The following is a 12,990-nucleotide window of genomic DNA, read 5'->3' as shown; positions in this document are numbered from 1 at the left end:
CTGCCTTGGACACAATCCAGTCCAAAAAATTTTGAGTCTAAACTAAAGACGGTGGTCTGGTTTGCAGTTCTGAAAACACTTTTTCGATAGTCAGACATCTGGGTGCAGAGTAATACATTAAATGTGAAACTGTTGAATATTTGTGACCTACACTCGATATTATACGGTTTGAAATCTCACAATTAACCAATCAGCTTTGCTGAAAAAAAATGTAATTGGATTAAGAACGTTAACTATAGGGAGATACAGCCTACACAGATAATGCAGGGACACAAGTGCAACATGGCAGTTCTTTATTCTGAAGGGAAAGCTGCAGTGTGAAACCAAAGATAAAAAACCAAAAACGTCATGAACTCTTGTACTGGATGTCGAGGTGTGAAAATGCTCTAAAGTAACATTGTTAAACTAGACCTGCCAGCAGGTCAATATATAAAATCTAGTTTACCTTCAATCTGTTCAACCAAGTGTTTCTACCAAATAGCAACAACACTGATAGAAATATTCTCTTTGTCGTACATATGAAGGTCAGTGGTGAATGGGCAATGGATTGAGTGAATTTTAGATTTTGTTTTTGTTTTTTGTTGTTTTTTATATGACAATCACAATATCAGACACTTAAAGTGGATATGACACCTAAAAAAATTAGGTAAAACTGATATAAATTATCAAAATATACATACAGTATAGTAAGTTGAAAGTGGTTTTTTAATCATTATCACTGAGAATACAGTTGTACAGCTTCTCAAAGTGTGTTTCTTGGAAAGCGCGCTTGGCAACGTTCCAATCAGCGGTCACGTGACGCCGAGACGTCACAGCGTGTAGAGTCCCATCTTTGTCTGTTCGATCAACAACAGGAAACAGATAGACCTTAGCATGGACAGTGACAAGATCAAGAACTTTTCTCACTCCTCTTCAAGTGTGCATTGTTTCTGTGAGGAAATCAAGACTGACCTCGGATCCTGAGGATGTCGCAGCAGTGATTAGACCCTACAGATTCGAGCTGTATCTTTTGGACGCAACATTCACACCAGGAGCATTCGGCAGAGAAAATAATGCACTGACCGGTGCTTATGGCGGAGCCGAAGCACAGGCAAGAGATGATGCCAATTCCGATGGATTTTGAAAGGCTGCAGAATACGGAATGGTAAGGTAGGCTTGATTTTTGTTGCTGCTGTTTATAACACTATAATTATAGCATTTTCGATTCTAGCGTCTGTTTACTGCCTTTGTTATTTTCCGGAGCTGCGAATGTGTAGCTACTACTTGCGGCACCACCGTCATTACTTCGGGTTTTGCCGTTTTCAAGGTCCAGGCATTGCATTCATCGTGTTAGTTACGTTATTTTACTGAAAGAATAAGAAATAAATGGCGAAAGTTTCGAAAAAGATCGCTGAAACAACAGTGAAACATGGCGCCACCGTGTTTACTCCGTATTGCACTGATATTTTACAAGCTTCCTTGACCATTTCAAGATTACTGTGAACATATTATTTGGGTTGACATTTTAGGTGTTCCTGTGAGCAGTGCGAGAACATGGAGATGGCAGAGGAAAGTGTCTGCTGTCAGGAGCAAATGCGGGGGTGCGAGCGGAGGGAGTGGCAGCCTGACATTTCATGCATCGCACAACACCGCGGCTTTCGATCAATCTGCCTGCACTTGAAAAGGCTAAAACCTTTCGCCCTTGTGTTTGTGCAATATGCTGTGACACACTGGTCAGGCATATGGACAAACAAGTCCCTGAGAGCTGTGTTTAATCAAAGTTTCTGCTGCTAAAAAAAGTGTAAACAACAGCCGCCAAGCGCGCAAGCCGATATGGTCTACAGGCAGTAATGTATTTCAGGTTTGGTGCTTAGCAGGAAGCTGATCACGGGGCGTGCAGATTTTTCAGTGGCGGGACGTTCAATGTTGTATATAACGGGAGAACCGCATCCATTTTCCCAAATGTGGGGGGGGGGGGGGGAGTATCATCTTTCAATTTGAGAGAACCTGTCTTCATCATAATCGCTCATGAACTCGCTGAATCAACACCATCCACATCCTGGCTTTGAAACGCCGGAACTCTGCTGGCACCGGCAGTGCATTCTGGGAAGCGCAGGGGGATTATGGGAAACATTAAAGCAGTGAATGTCCTTGAGTGGCCCAGCCAGAGCCCAGACCTGAATCCAATTGACATCTCTGCAGAGATCTGAAAATTGCTGTGCACCGACACTCCCCATCCAACCTGATGGAGCTTGAGAGGTGCTGCAAAGAGGAATGGGCAAAATTGCCAAAACATCAGTGTGCCAAGCTTGTGGCATCATATTCAAGAAGACTTGAGGCTATAATTGCTGTCAAAGGTGCTTCAACAAAGTGCTGAGCAAAGGGAGTGAATACTTACATGTGATTTCTTAGTTTTTTTTTATTTTTAATAAATTTGAAAAAAAAAAAAAAGAACCTTTTTGTGTTGTCATTATGGGGTGTTGTGAGTAGAATTTTGATGGGAAAAAATTAATTTACTCCATTGTGGAATAAGGCTGTAACATAAAAAATGTGGGGAAAAGTGAAGCGCTGTAAATACTTTCCGGATGCACTGTAGCTGTTAGTTGGAGCACTATTGCATACAATCAAAATATTATCTCAGGCACCCATCTGTAACACCTCAGTACTTCATATACCTCTCGTATATCAGAGATTTAATTTGGTGATAAAATTACATATACAAAATACACTAAATATATTGTAAAGCATAAGATTATTCACACTGGAGTCTAGGGCTGAAACGATTAATGGAGTAATTCGAATAATTTGATTACAAAAAAATGTTCGAGGCAAGCTTCGTTTAAAGCTGTACTACATATGCCAGGCCTGTAGGTAGCACTGTAACGCTCCCACAAAAAAACCGAGAAGAAGACCGTAGAGCAAGCCCATAACTAATGTAAGCGCTAATCAATGTAGCAGGCGATGCTACAAGTTTACAAAGTCACACGCTGAGGAAAATAAAGCCTTTTATTTTTAATATTTTATTTTTTTATGTTATTTTTATATTTATTTTTAAGGGAGGTGATGGTTTAGTGGTTAAGGTGTTGGGTTTGAGTCCAGAAGATCATGGGTTCAAATCCCCGCCTGACTGGAAAACCACTCAGGGCCCTTGGGCAAGGCCTTTAATCCCCTATTGCTCCCGGTGTGTAGTGAGCGCCTTGTATGGCAGCACCCTGACATCAGGGTGAATGAGAGGCATAATTGTAAAGCGCTTTGAGCGTCTGATGCAGATGGAAAAGCGCTATATAAATGCAGTCCATTTACCATTACCATTTTAGGAGAAAGGGTCTGTGCTGATCGTCTGAAACGGACTTATGCATTTAAAGTGAAGCAATGTGTGTTATATATATATATATATATATATATATATATATATATATATATATATATATATTTTTTTTTTTTTTTTTTGAAACGTGCTTTGCTCCACTGGCTGTTCTCTACCTCCGCAGATGAAGCGATAGGAAGCGCACTTTAAATTAATCGTTTAACTATTCAAAAAAATGCCTATATTCAGATTTGATAAGCGTTTTTATCAACAGGCTGTAGAATTAATTTATCAGTGCAGCTGTTGTGGAAATGTTGCACTCCACAGCCATTTTTTCAAAGGCTTTGTTTTTTGCCAAGTATCCACAGAAAACAAGGAATTTGACTTTGGTTTGAGCTGCTCTGTACGGCATGTAGAAATATACACTAAACACTGAATAAATCACAGTAATAAAAAGTGCAAATGAAATGTGCAATAAGAAAAAAAAAAAAAAGAATGTCCTGTCCGCAGACTGAAGATTTCACAGAGGGCCTGGGCGTATGGTTTGGACAAAGCTCCAAAACTTAATAATGTGAAAAAATAATTACCTGGGAAAACAGAGAGAGGGAACATCCAAAACTTAAAAATCTGCATGATGGCACAGCGACATTGTGCCACTGCTTAGGGAGAGCCCTGCCACTACTGATATTGTTTAAAAATACAGAAGTACTTTTTTATCCAATTAATCGGTTAATCAATAAAATAATCGACAGAATACTCGAATCCAAAAATATTCGACAGCTGCAGCCCTACTGGAGTCCTCTAAGATGTACATGGTCACAGGCAAAAAATTTGATTTAAAAAACAAAAAAAAAACACTTATGTTGAAACAAATACAAAGAAGGCAGTAGATAACATTATGGTTACCGTAAGTATTATGATGGCAGCAACGTGACACCCTAACCCTAACAGAATAGCCCAAATATTCCAGAGACATGTGAACCGAAAGAATAACAAACAATGTTAGTTGATATGAAGGGAGTGAAAAACAAGAAGTCTTGTTCTCCTGGATGGAATCGAACCCTCCTGCATGACAAGCAAGGATACTTACCACTATTCTAACAGGGAGTTAACAATGAGCACAGAGTCACAGAACATCAATCATGGCAGCTTCAGCAAGCATAGCCCCAAGATTTAGGGTTACGACTGCCGTAACTGTAGCCAAATTCGAAGCTGTTACAGTTACGGCTGTCGTAACCACTTTGCACAAAGAAAGACCTCCGTAAAAATTTGAAATATGTATACATTTATTGAGTGGCATTAACAACACTGATGAATAAAGTCGTTTTGTTTCCTTTTTAAAAAAAAACACTGCTTTGACCTGGATTGACCCATGCACAAACCACACCTTAAAACTGGTATAATTAAACAGATCAAAGGACTCTGGCAATGATCAAAGACATTTTCTACTATATAGTCTACTAAGTACAAGCATTCAGGGTAGAATTCGATTTTATGTGTAATGGCACTACATCATCATTATCCACTATATGATAAACAACTTGATTTCAACTTAAGACCATTAGTTCAACAGGCAACATCTGTTACTTGACAAAATATGTAACACTGAATGTACCGATGTCTTTGTTATATTAATTCACAAGTCATGATTTGTAACATTTAGTCAGTCTGCTGTACCAGGACAATCAGGAATAATCAAGACGACATTGAATCAGTCTTTGATTAAGAACTTTTGTTTTTAAGATTGAAACATTATTTTTAATGTTTTGATTCAAAATTTAACCTGACTGGAGAATTTGGCTCCAGACTGGGACACTAATCTTATGTTACCCTTTTGATTCAATGTCAACACAACAGCGATGCCCTTCATATCAAATTCAGTCGCATCAGTCCCCAGAAACATGCTTTGCACTTGTTGAGTGTCCAGCCACATGACAAATCCACACCTTCAAAGGCGAAGGCGAACAGATCATAATTTACATGAGAAGACGATTGACAGACGAAGAAACACGCTGCAACAGCTGTGAATTGAAAAGACCAAATACTACAAGAGCAACAACGCAAGAAAGCCAACTGACACTGGACTCAAACATAGCAAACAGACAGCTAACGATAGCCGTTAGAGAGCTGGGGGCCAGCCACATTATATCCATCGAATTCGAAGAAGACATATCTAATTGTGGCCGAAAAAGAGCAGTGACAACGTCCAGCTAAAGTTAGCAGGCTACCAAAAGTGGCTAGCTAGCTGTCAAAGTTGCCCTGTCAGTTGTCACCGGTTGCACGACTGTGCTAGCAGGCTACTTGGGAGAGTTACAGCAACACGACCTGACCGCAGGGAAACAAAACGTGTCTCCCCCCACACACCCCACCACAGCTGGATGTCAGGGCCTGCTCATCGGGCTCAAGCCCCACAACTTCAGTGGAGCCGACTTCCCTGTTAAAGTCGTCTATTTGGTGGGCCTTCGTTCAACTTTCATGCCCGTGTAGCTCACTTACTCTGGGTGAAAGCTGCTGTGGCGGCGGCTGCCTTTAATCCGCACGGTAGTTTCAGAGTAACTGTCACCTCTCCCCTCCCTTACACCTCTTCTCCTCCAGCTAGTGGAGTCCCCGGGAGTGTCCTGCGCTCTTGTCGGTGTCGTCCTACACGAAGAGCCGCCGTAGCTTCGCCGGTGTGGTCGCGGTACCGTGGTGTCCCTCTTCAGCTCTTCTCCGCCTTTCTCTCGGCGCCTGAGCCAACATCCGGGACTCTCCCCATTTGGGGTAAGTGCCCGGAACTACTTTCACATATGACGACTCACCAGATTTTTTTTTTGTCACAACCCTGCCGCCACAGAAAGTAGTGCGCGTTCAAACCGATTCAAAAGGTTGAAACGCAGTTCGGAAAGAACTAATCAATCAATAAATTACGAATGCGAAATATTCACTTATTAAAACAGTTTACTGCCTTCAATACCTACTGGTATTAAACATAAACTGAGACATAAACTGAGAATAAAATCACGTAAACAAATTTGCAGTGTAAATTATCAGTATTATTTTTCAGTATTAGACAATACATTTGAATACATATACATTTGATTGTATTTTATTTCATATATAAAGTTGTTTTGTTTGTGTGTACAGAACGAAATATTTTTGTACATCATTCCATGTTCCAAGTTTGTCAGAGGAGCTTTTGCATTATTTGTAGAACACAATGGAAATAGGTGTGTGTGTAATCCACAGCCTAAACAAAGTTACTTTTCGATTGCTTTGGATGCATCAAATTTCACAAAATTTAATCAGTTTGTCTTTGTTATGTGCTCTTTTAAACTGGAGGCACGCAAGATGATACCTTATAGTGTTTTTTTAGTTATTGCTTACACAAGCTGACTTTGATGAACTAATCCGCCAACTCATTCAACTACTGAGTCGTCTATGTTTCTGTACAAGCCCTGTGCTAACAGCACATGAAATATATCAGCCATTCACAAATTTAACATGAGGCCCTACATTTAAATCTGAAAATCATCTGGGTCACAATTTTAATTGACACATGACACTAAGATTATTTCCATTTGTATATTATGTTAAATTGGGTCAAATAAACAAAGACTTCAGCACAATTTAAATCCCAAGGCTTTGTTTTATTATACTTCTAACTGCATTTAAAAAATATATACTTTTAGGTCATTTTGAACTTTATTACAGAATTGAAAATCAAAGTCTTTTTAAGCTTTTAAGATTTTCATGACCTCTGGTGACCCATCTGCAATACCTTCTCAGCCTACACAATGTGGGAATCACTGTACTACATAATAAAATAAATAACATTTATTTTTTTAACAACTTTCAATCAGAAAATAGTAAAGTGCTGTTCATTGAAAACATCACAACTGAACAAAAATCTCAGCATCATTAGAACAAGTCAAAATGGTCAAATTGTAGGCATTTAATTGGTGAAATCAACCAGCCAATCCAACTCTCTCTCTCTCTCTCTCTCTCCTCTCTCTCTCTCTCCTCTCTCTCTCTCTCTCTCTCTCTCTCTCCTCTCTCTCTCTCTATATATATATATATATATATATATATATATATATATATAGGGGAGAGCTGACATTTGCCATTTGGTATGCTTATGTATTTTGGGTCAAGGATGAACGCTGCAAATACTGAACGCTGATAGGACAAATATTTTTTATAAATTAGAAATTTTAGCAAACCAGTAAACAATGGACATTGTGCTGCAATGTACCTTGGGAATTTGGGTTTGGGAGTTTTAAATGTTTAATGTTGCAAAATTTCCTGTATATTTGTTTTGTAAATTGTTTTGTCAATTGTGTCAGTAGCATGGCCCAAGCAGAGGGTCACCCCTTTGAATCTGGTCTGCTTGAGGTTTCTACCTCATATCATCATAGGGAGTTTTTTCCGTGCCACTGTCACATATGTGCTTGCTCTGGGGGTTGGTAAGGTTAGACCTTACTTATGTGAAGTGCCTTGAGGCAACTTTGTTGTGATTTGGCGCTATATAAATGGAATGAAATGAAATTAAATTGTTATTGTGGTTCATGTTAGTTTAGCAGTGTTGTTAGTGTTATTGATTTATTGTTTTTAGTTACTTCAATTAGTTTAGTCAGTTTAGTTAAGGGTTATGTTACTGTTACCATCAGTGACTTACTTAAGTGTCATGCTCCCAGGACCATAAGTAAAAAGTGTATTGCTTTTAATGTCTTCCGCCACAGTCTCTGTTTGTCAAATTAAAAGCACCTGCCTACAGCAGAATGCATAAAAGACAAAAAGCTGTGGGTGCGTGCATGCAATTTTGATCACACACAAACTGGGGAGAGCTGACATTTGCTGTTTGGTATGTTTATGTATTTTAGGTCAAGAATAAATGGCTCCAAAACCAAATGTTGATAGGATTCATATTTTTAGAGAAGCTACATATATTAGCTAACACTGAACAATGGACATTGATATTTACATTCTGGACTCACACACCAATTCAGCAGAGGGCGGTAAATCATTGAAATATTAAAAGTGTGAGTGCATGTGTGTGTGCGTGATTTTATTTAGTAAGTTCAATGAAAGTACATATATAAATGTAAATAAATTAAAAATACATGGAGTGTGTGTGTGTGTGTGTTATGTTTTGTTTTTTGTTTTGTTTTTTTGTTGTTGTTTGTTTGTTTGTTTGTTTGTTTTGTCTGTTTGTGTCGCGGAGCCAACTCCCACCAATATTTACCATTATTTTTGCTCAAATGACGGCATAAAACCTCACTCTGTACAGATTTCAAATCATTGTTCGCAATGTCGCTATTCAGCGGTCGTCACATCCGTGAAGTTTTACATGAAATCATATAACGTCAGTTTATAAGTTGGTGTTTTCTGTTTAAATTCGAATGCGCACTGATCTCACCCAGGGACAGCATGTACAAAGCAGATGCATTTTACGTGTAAAGTCAGCTGCATCCGGAAAGTATTCAGAGCACTTAACGTTTCCACATTTTATGTTACAGCCTTATTCTAAAATGGATGAACTTAATTTTTTCCTCAAAATTCTGCACACATTCTGCACACAATACCCCATAATAACAATGTGAAAAAAAGTTATTTTGAGATTTTTGTAAATTTATTAAAAATAAATAAATAAATAAGAAATCACATAAGTATTCTTTGAGGGTCCCAGTGAGTACCGTGGCCTCCCTAATCCATAAATGGAAGAAGTTCAGATCCATCAGGACCCTTTCTAGAGCTGGCCGCCCGTCCAAACTGAACGAATGTGAGAGAAAGACCTTAGTTGGGGAGGTGACCAAGAACCCAATGGTCATTCTGTCAGAGCTCCAGCATTCCTCTGTGGAGAGAAGAGAAACTTCCAGAAGGACAACCATCTCTGCAGTAATCCACCAATCAGGCCTGTATGGTAGAGTGGCCAGATGGAAGCCACTCCTTAATTAAAGGCACATGGCAGATCACCTGGAGTTTGCTAAAAGGTACCTGAATGACTCTCAGACCATGAGAAACAAAATTCTCTGGTCTGATGAGACAAAGATTGAACTATTTGGTGTGAATGCCAAACGTCATGTTTGGAGGAAACAGGCACCCTCCCTACAGTGAAGCATGGTGGCAGCATCATGCTGTGGGGATGTTTTTCAGCAGCTGGAACTGGGAGACTAGTCAGGATAGAGGTAAAGATGAATGCAGCAATGCACAGAGACATCCTGGATGAAAACCTACTCCAGAGAGCTCAGACTGGGGCGATGATTCATCTTTTATCAGGACAATGACCCTGAACACACAGCCAAGATATCAAAGGAGTGGCTTCAGGACAACTCTGTGAATGTCCTTGAGTGGTTCAGCCAGAGCCCAAACCTGAATCTGGTTGAACAGCTCTGGAGAGCTCTGAAAATGGCTGTGCAGCAACGCTCCCATCCAACCTGATGGCACTTGAGAGGTGCTGCGAAGAGGAATGGGCAAAACTGCCCAAAGATAGGTGCACCAAGCTTGTGGCATCATATTCTAGAAGACTTGAGGCTGTAATTGCTGCCAAAGGTGCAACAACAAAGTTGAGCAAAGTGTGCGAATACTTATGTACAAGTAATTTGTTTTATATATATATATATATATATATATATATATATATATATATATATATATATATATATATATATATATATATATATATATATATATATATATATGTGTGTGTGTGTGTGTGTGTGTGTGTGTAAATTTCAAAAAAGATTTTTCATGTCATTATGGGGTTTTGTGAGTAGAAATTTGAGAGAAAAAAATTAATTTACTCCATTTTGGAATAAGGCCGTAATATAACAAAATGTGGAAATAGTGAAGTGCTGTGAATTCTTTACTTTATACTTTACGTCTTAGTTTTTTTAATTATTATTTTTAATAAATTTGCAAGAATTAAAAAAAACTTTTATCTTGTCATTATGGGGTGTTGTGAATAGAATTTAGAGGGGAAATAATGAATTTACTCCATTTTAGAATAAGGCTATGTGAAGTGTTGTGAATACTTTCAGGATGCACTGTAAACATGCACTCCATAAGTGTCCTCAACATGTTAACAGACACTTCAAATGACATTTTCACCTGTTAAATGGCAACAGGAAGTATTTACTCTGAGAGTTTTTTGCTTGCCCAGCACAACTGCATTATACAGTTTGTTAGCCCATGGCAGTGCTTGTGTTCTAAATAAGTACTGCAGAGATTGAAATAATTTTTTTCCAGGTCAGAAAGAAATGATGTGTGTAGTGATGGAATTTTCTAGGGTGGGTGTGACCACCTGTGCTCACTCATGTTTGTGCAAAAGTTTGGTCTCAATTCAACTCAGCATCACACATCAAAAACCATGTGGAATACACTTTTTAAGTATGGTTCAACACGGTGTACTACATTTCACGTCATTCCTCCACTATGCTATAACGCCAATCATCAATAAGTCACCTCAGACTGATCCGATCTGCAGAAAGGTCATTACATTTTGATCACATACTATCGTATTTAACTCTTTCTCCTTTGGCTTCCTGTCAGTTTCAAAGACACGTTAAAATTGTAGTTCTGGCATGCAAGAGAAGAGCCATATGGCCAACGAGCTCTGTTGTTGTGCCCTCTCATCGCTGCAGGAACCTCTATTGTTCATATCAGAAATTTTTGGATGTGCCAAGGTCAAGGCGAAAAGATAAAGTGATCAAGCTTTTGGTGTTGTTAGAACAGCCATGCTCCAAAAAAAAAAAAAAAAAAAAAAAAAAAAAATCTCAGATAAACCAGATTACAAGCATACATGTTTTATGTCCAAACATTTGCTCTTATCCTTTGCCTTACATCTTTCTTTTTATCTTCTTCCTTTTGTAAAGCATGTCTTTGAAAGGTGCACATGTTGGTGCATCATTTTACTTTATCCTTACCCTTAAAAATGCTCCTTAAATAAGCGTAAAACACATTCCTAGAATACTTCCATAACTACGTGTGGTAGTATGTGGATTACAGCCAGGCATAACTTCAGTCTTTTTAGAAAGACTGAAGTTATAAATCCATAAACATCCCAAGACCCACCAGCAGGCTGCTCACATTTTAGCCGCACACCAAAAACAGACTGTAAACTTAATTATTGATTTCAGTGCAGCAGCGTGTCTCAGAGTTTTCCTCGCATGATGTAAATGCTGCTTTGGAATTCTGCTGGAATCCTGTCTGAAAACAGACAAATTAATCTCAGCCAGGCATAAAAATGTGTTTTTATCAGCTTTTAAAAAATGCAGCCTTTTGTACAGTGTCAGCTGCACTTCAGCTCATTTAAATACCTGAATATTTCAACACTAGAATGCAAGGATGTGACATTTCTCCATTTTTTATTATATATTATTTTATTTTAATTTGTGAAGCACTTTGTGACTTTTATTCATAAAAGGTGTTATATAAATTAAATTTTACTTATTCACATTGGGGCAGTCCTCCTTAATAACTGCAGGATTTTATGTGCTTTTATTCTAATTCTGACACAATACCAAAGCAAAGCTTGTTGAACTAACAACTCAAAGTTTAGCAGGTGTTTCTGGTTATATTCAGCATTTTAAATTTGTAAAGATCAACATAAATATTAACAAAAATGCACAGTGCCTAGTCAGGACAATCAATTTAAACTAAGACAAAATTAAATTTAAAAGCAATCTATTGAAAATGCTTTGGTTGTTTATTTAGTGGTTCAACAGCGCCCCCTGTAGGTTAATTATTGAGAGTGCTGCTGCTAAAGAGAGTGGGATGTCTGTGGAGATTATCAGTCATCCCGGTTATGGTATCCGAGTTGATCAGATGAAGTGGACTTGTTTGGTTCCTTAAAGATGATTCACTCTTCAGTCACAAACACTTCGTCAGTTCCAGTTGGAGTAGTGAAAGATTCAAATATTTATCCTTTGTGGGGTCACTGATGTAACACTAATGGCCTTGTGCCAGACCCCTGAATGTGGGCGTATCACTACTGCCATGTAGAGTGGCATAACGTAGAATCTATAATCTACTAGGTAGACATATATATATATATATATATATATATATATATATATATCCCTCATTAATATTTATGTATGAAAGCTTTTCCAGGCTGATAGCTATAGCTAGACGTGTCAATGAAGAATTACACAAGGTCTATTTAAAAATGCTCCAATCATGTTTTAAAGCATACCACAGAACATCTTCACATATTTGCCAAATGTTAATTATTTAGGAAATGAGCTAATTAGTGTAATTAGGTCGACATTTTTACAAAAACAACAACAACAAAAATGCTTCTTCTCTGCTGATTCTTGATTTATTTTGTTCTGTTTGTTTTGTTTGATAGGTCCAAAGACAGTGCACAGAACATCTTCACAGATTTGCCAGATTTTAATTATTTGGGAACTCATAAGCTATTTAGTCAAGCAGGGGTGTGGCCAAGTGGTTAGTGCGCTTGGTTTCAGTGCCGAAGGTTCCCGGTTCAAACTTTACCCTGCCACATTTCTCCATGTAATGTGGGGTTGTATCATTTGGTGTAAAACTTCTGCCAGTTCACCTTGGATGTGGTGACCCTGAGTGAAATCAAAGACTTACTTACATAGTCTAATTAGGTCTAACCCTGTTGCGATAGTTACTATATCGACATATTGTCTGATAAATAAAGATGAACACAATCATTTAGCTGGCTTTAGGAGCTGAATACACCTTCCAGTGATACTTGG

At 38.3% G+C, this 12,990-nt stretch overlaps 1 protein-coding gene across 2 annotated transcripts in view; it reads right to left on the bottom strand.

The window, feature by feature from the left end:
- The window catches only part of foxj3 (forkhead box J3), a 384,376-nt gene extending 378,326 nt beyond the window's left edge, over positions 1-6,050 (bottom strand). Inside the window, exon 1 of one of the 2 annotated variants that reach the window (XM_034166255.1) lies at positions 5,783-6,050. The gene's annotated coding sequence lies outside the window, so the exon portion shown is untranslated. The remainder of the gene's footprint in view (positions 1-5,782) is intronic. The other variant, XM_034166254.1, reaches the window with a different exon arrangement.
- Positions 6,051-12,990: the final 6,940 nt, after the last annotated feature.

This window comes from Thalassophryne amazonica, chromosome 3 (assembly GCF_902500255.1).
Source record: "Thalassophryne amazonica chromosome 3, fThaAma1.1, whole genome shotgun sequence".
Classification (NCBI taxonomy): domain Eukaryota; kingdom Metazoa; phylum Chordata; class Actinopteri; order Batrachoidiformes; family Batrachoididae; genus Thalassophryne; species Thalassophryne amazonica.
Note: the sequence above shows the minus strand (reverse complement) of the source record. Positions and strands in the feature narration are given on the sequence as shown.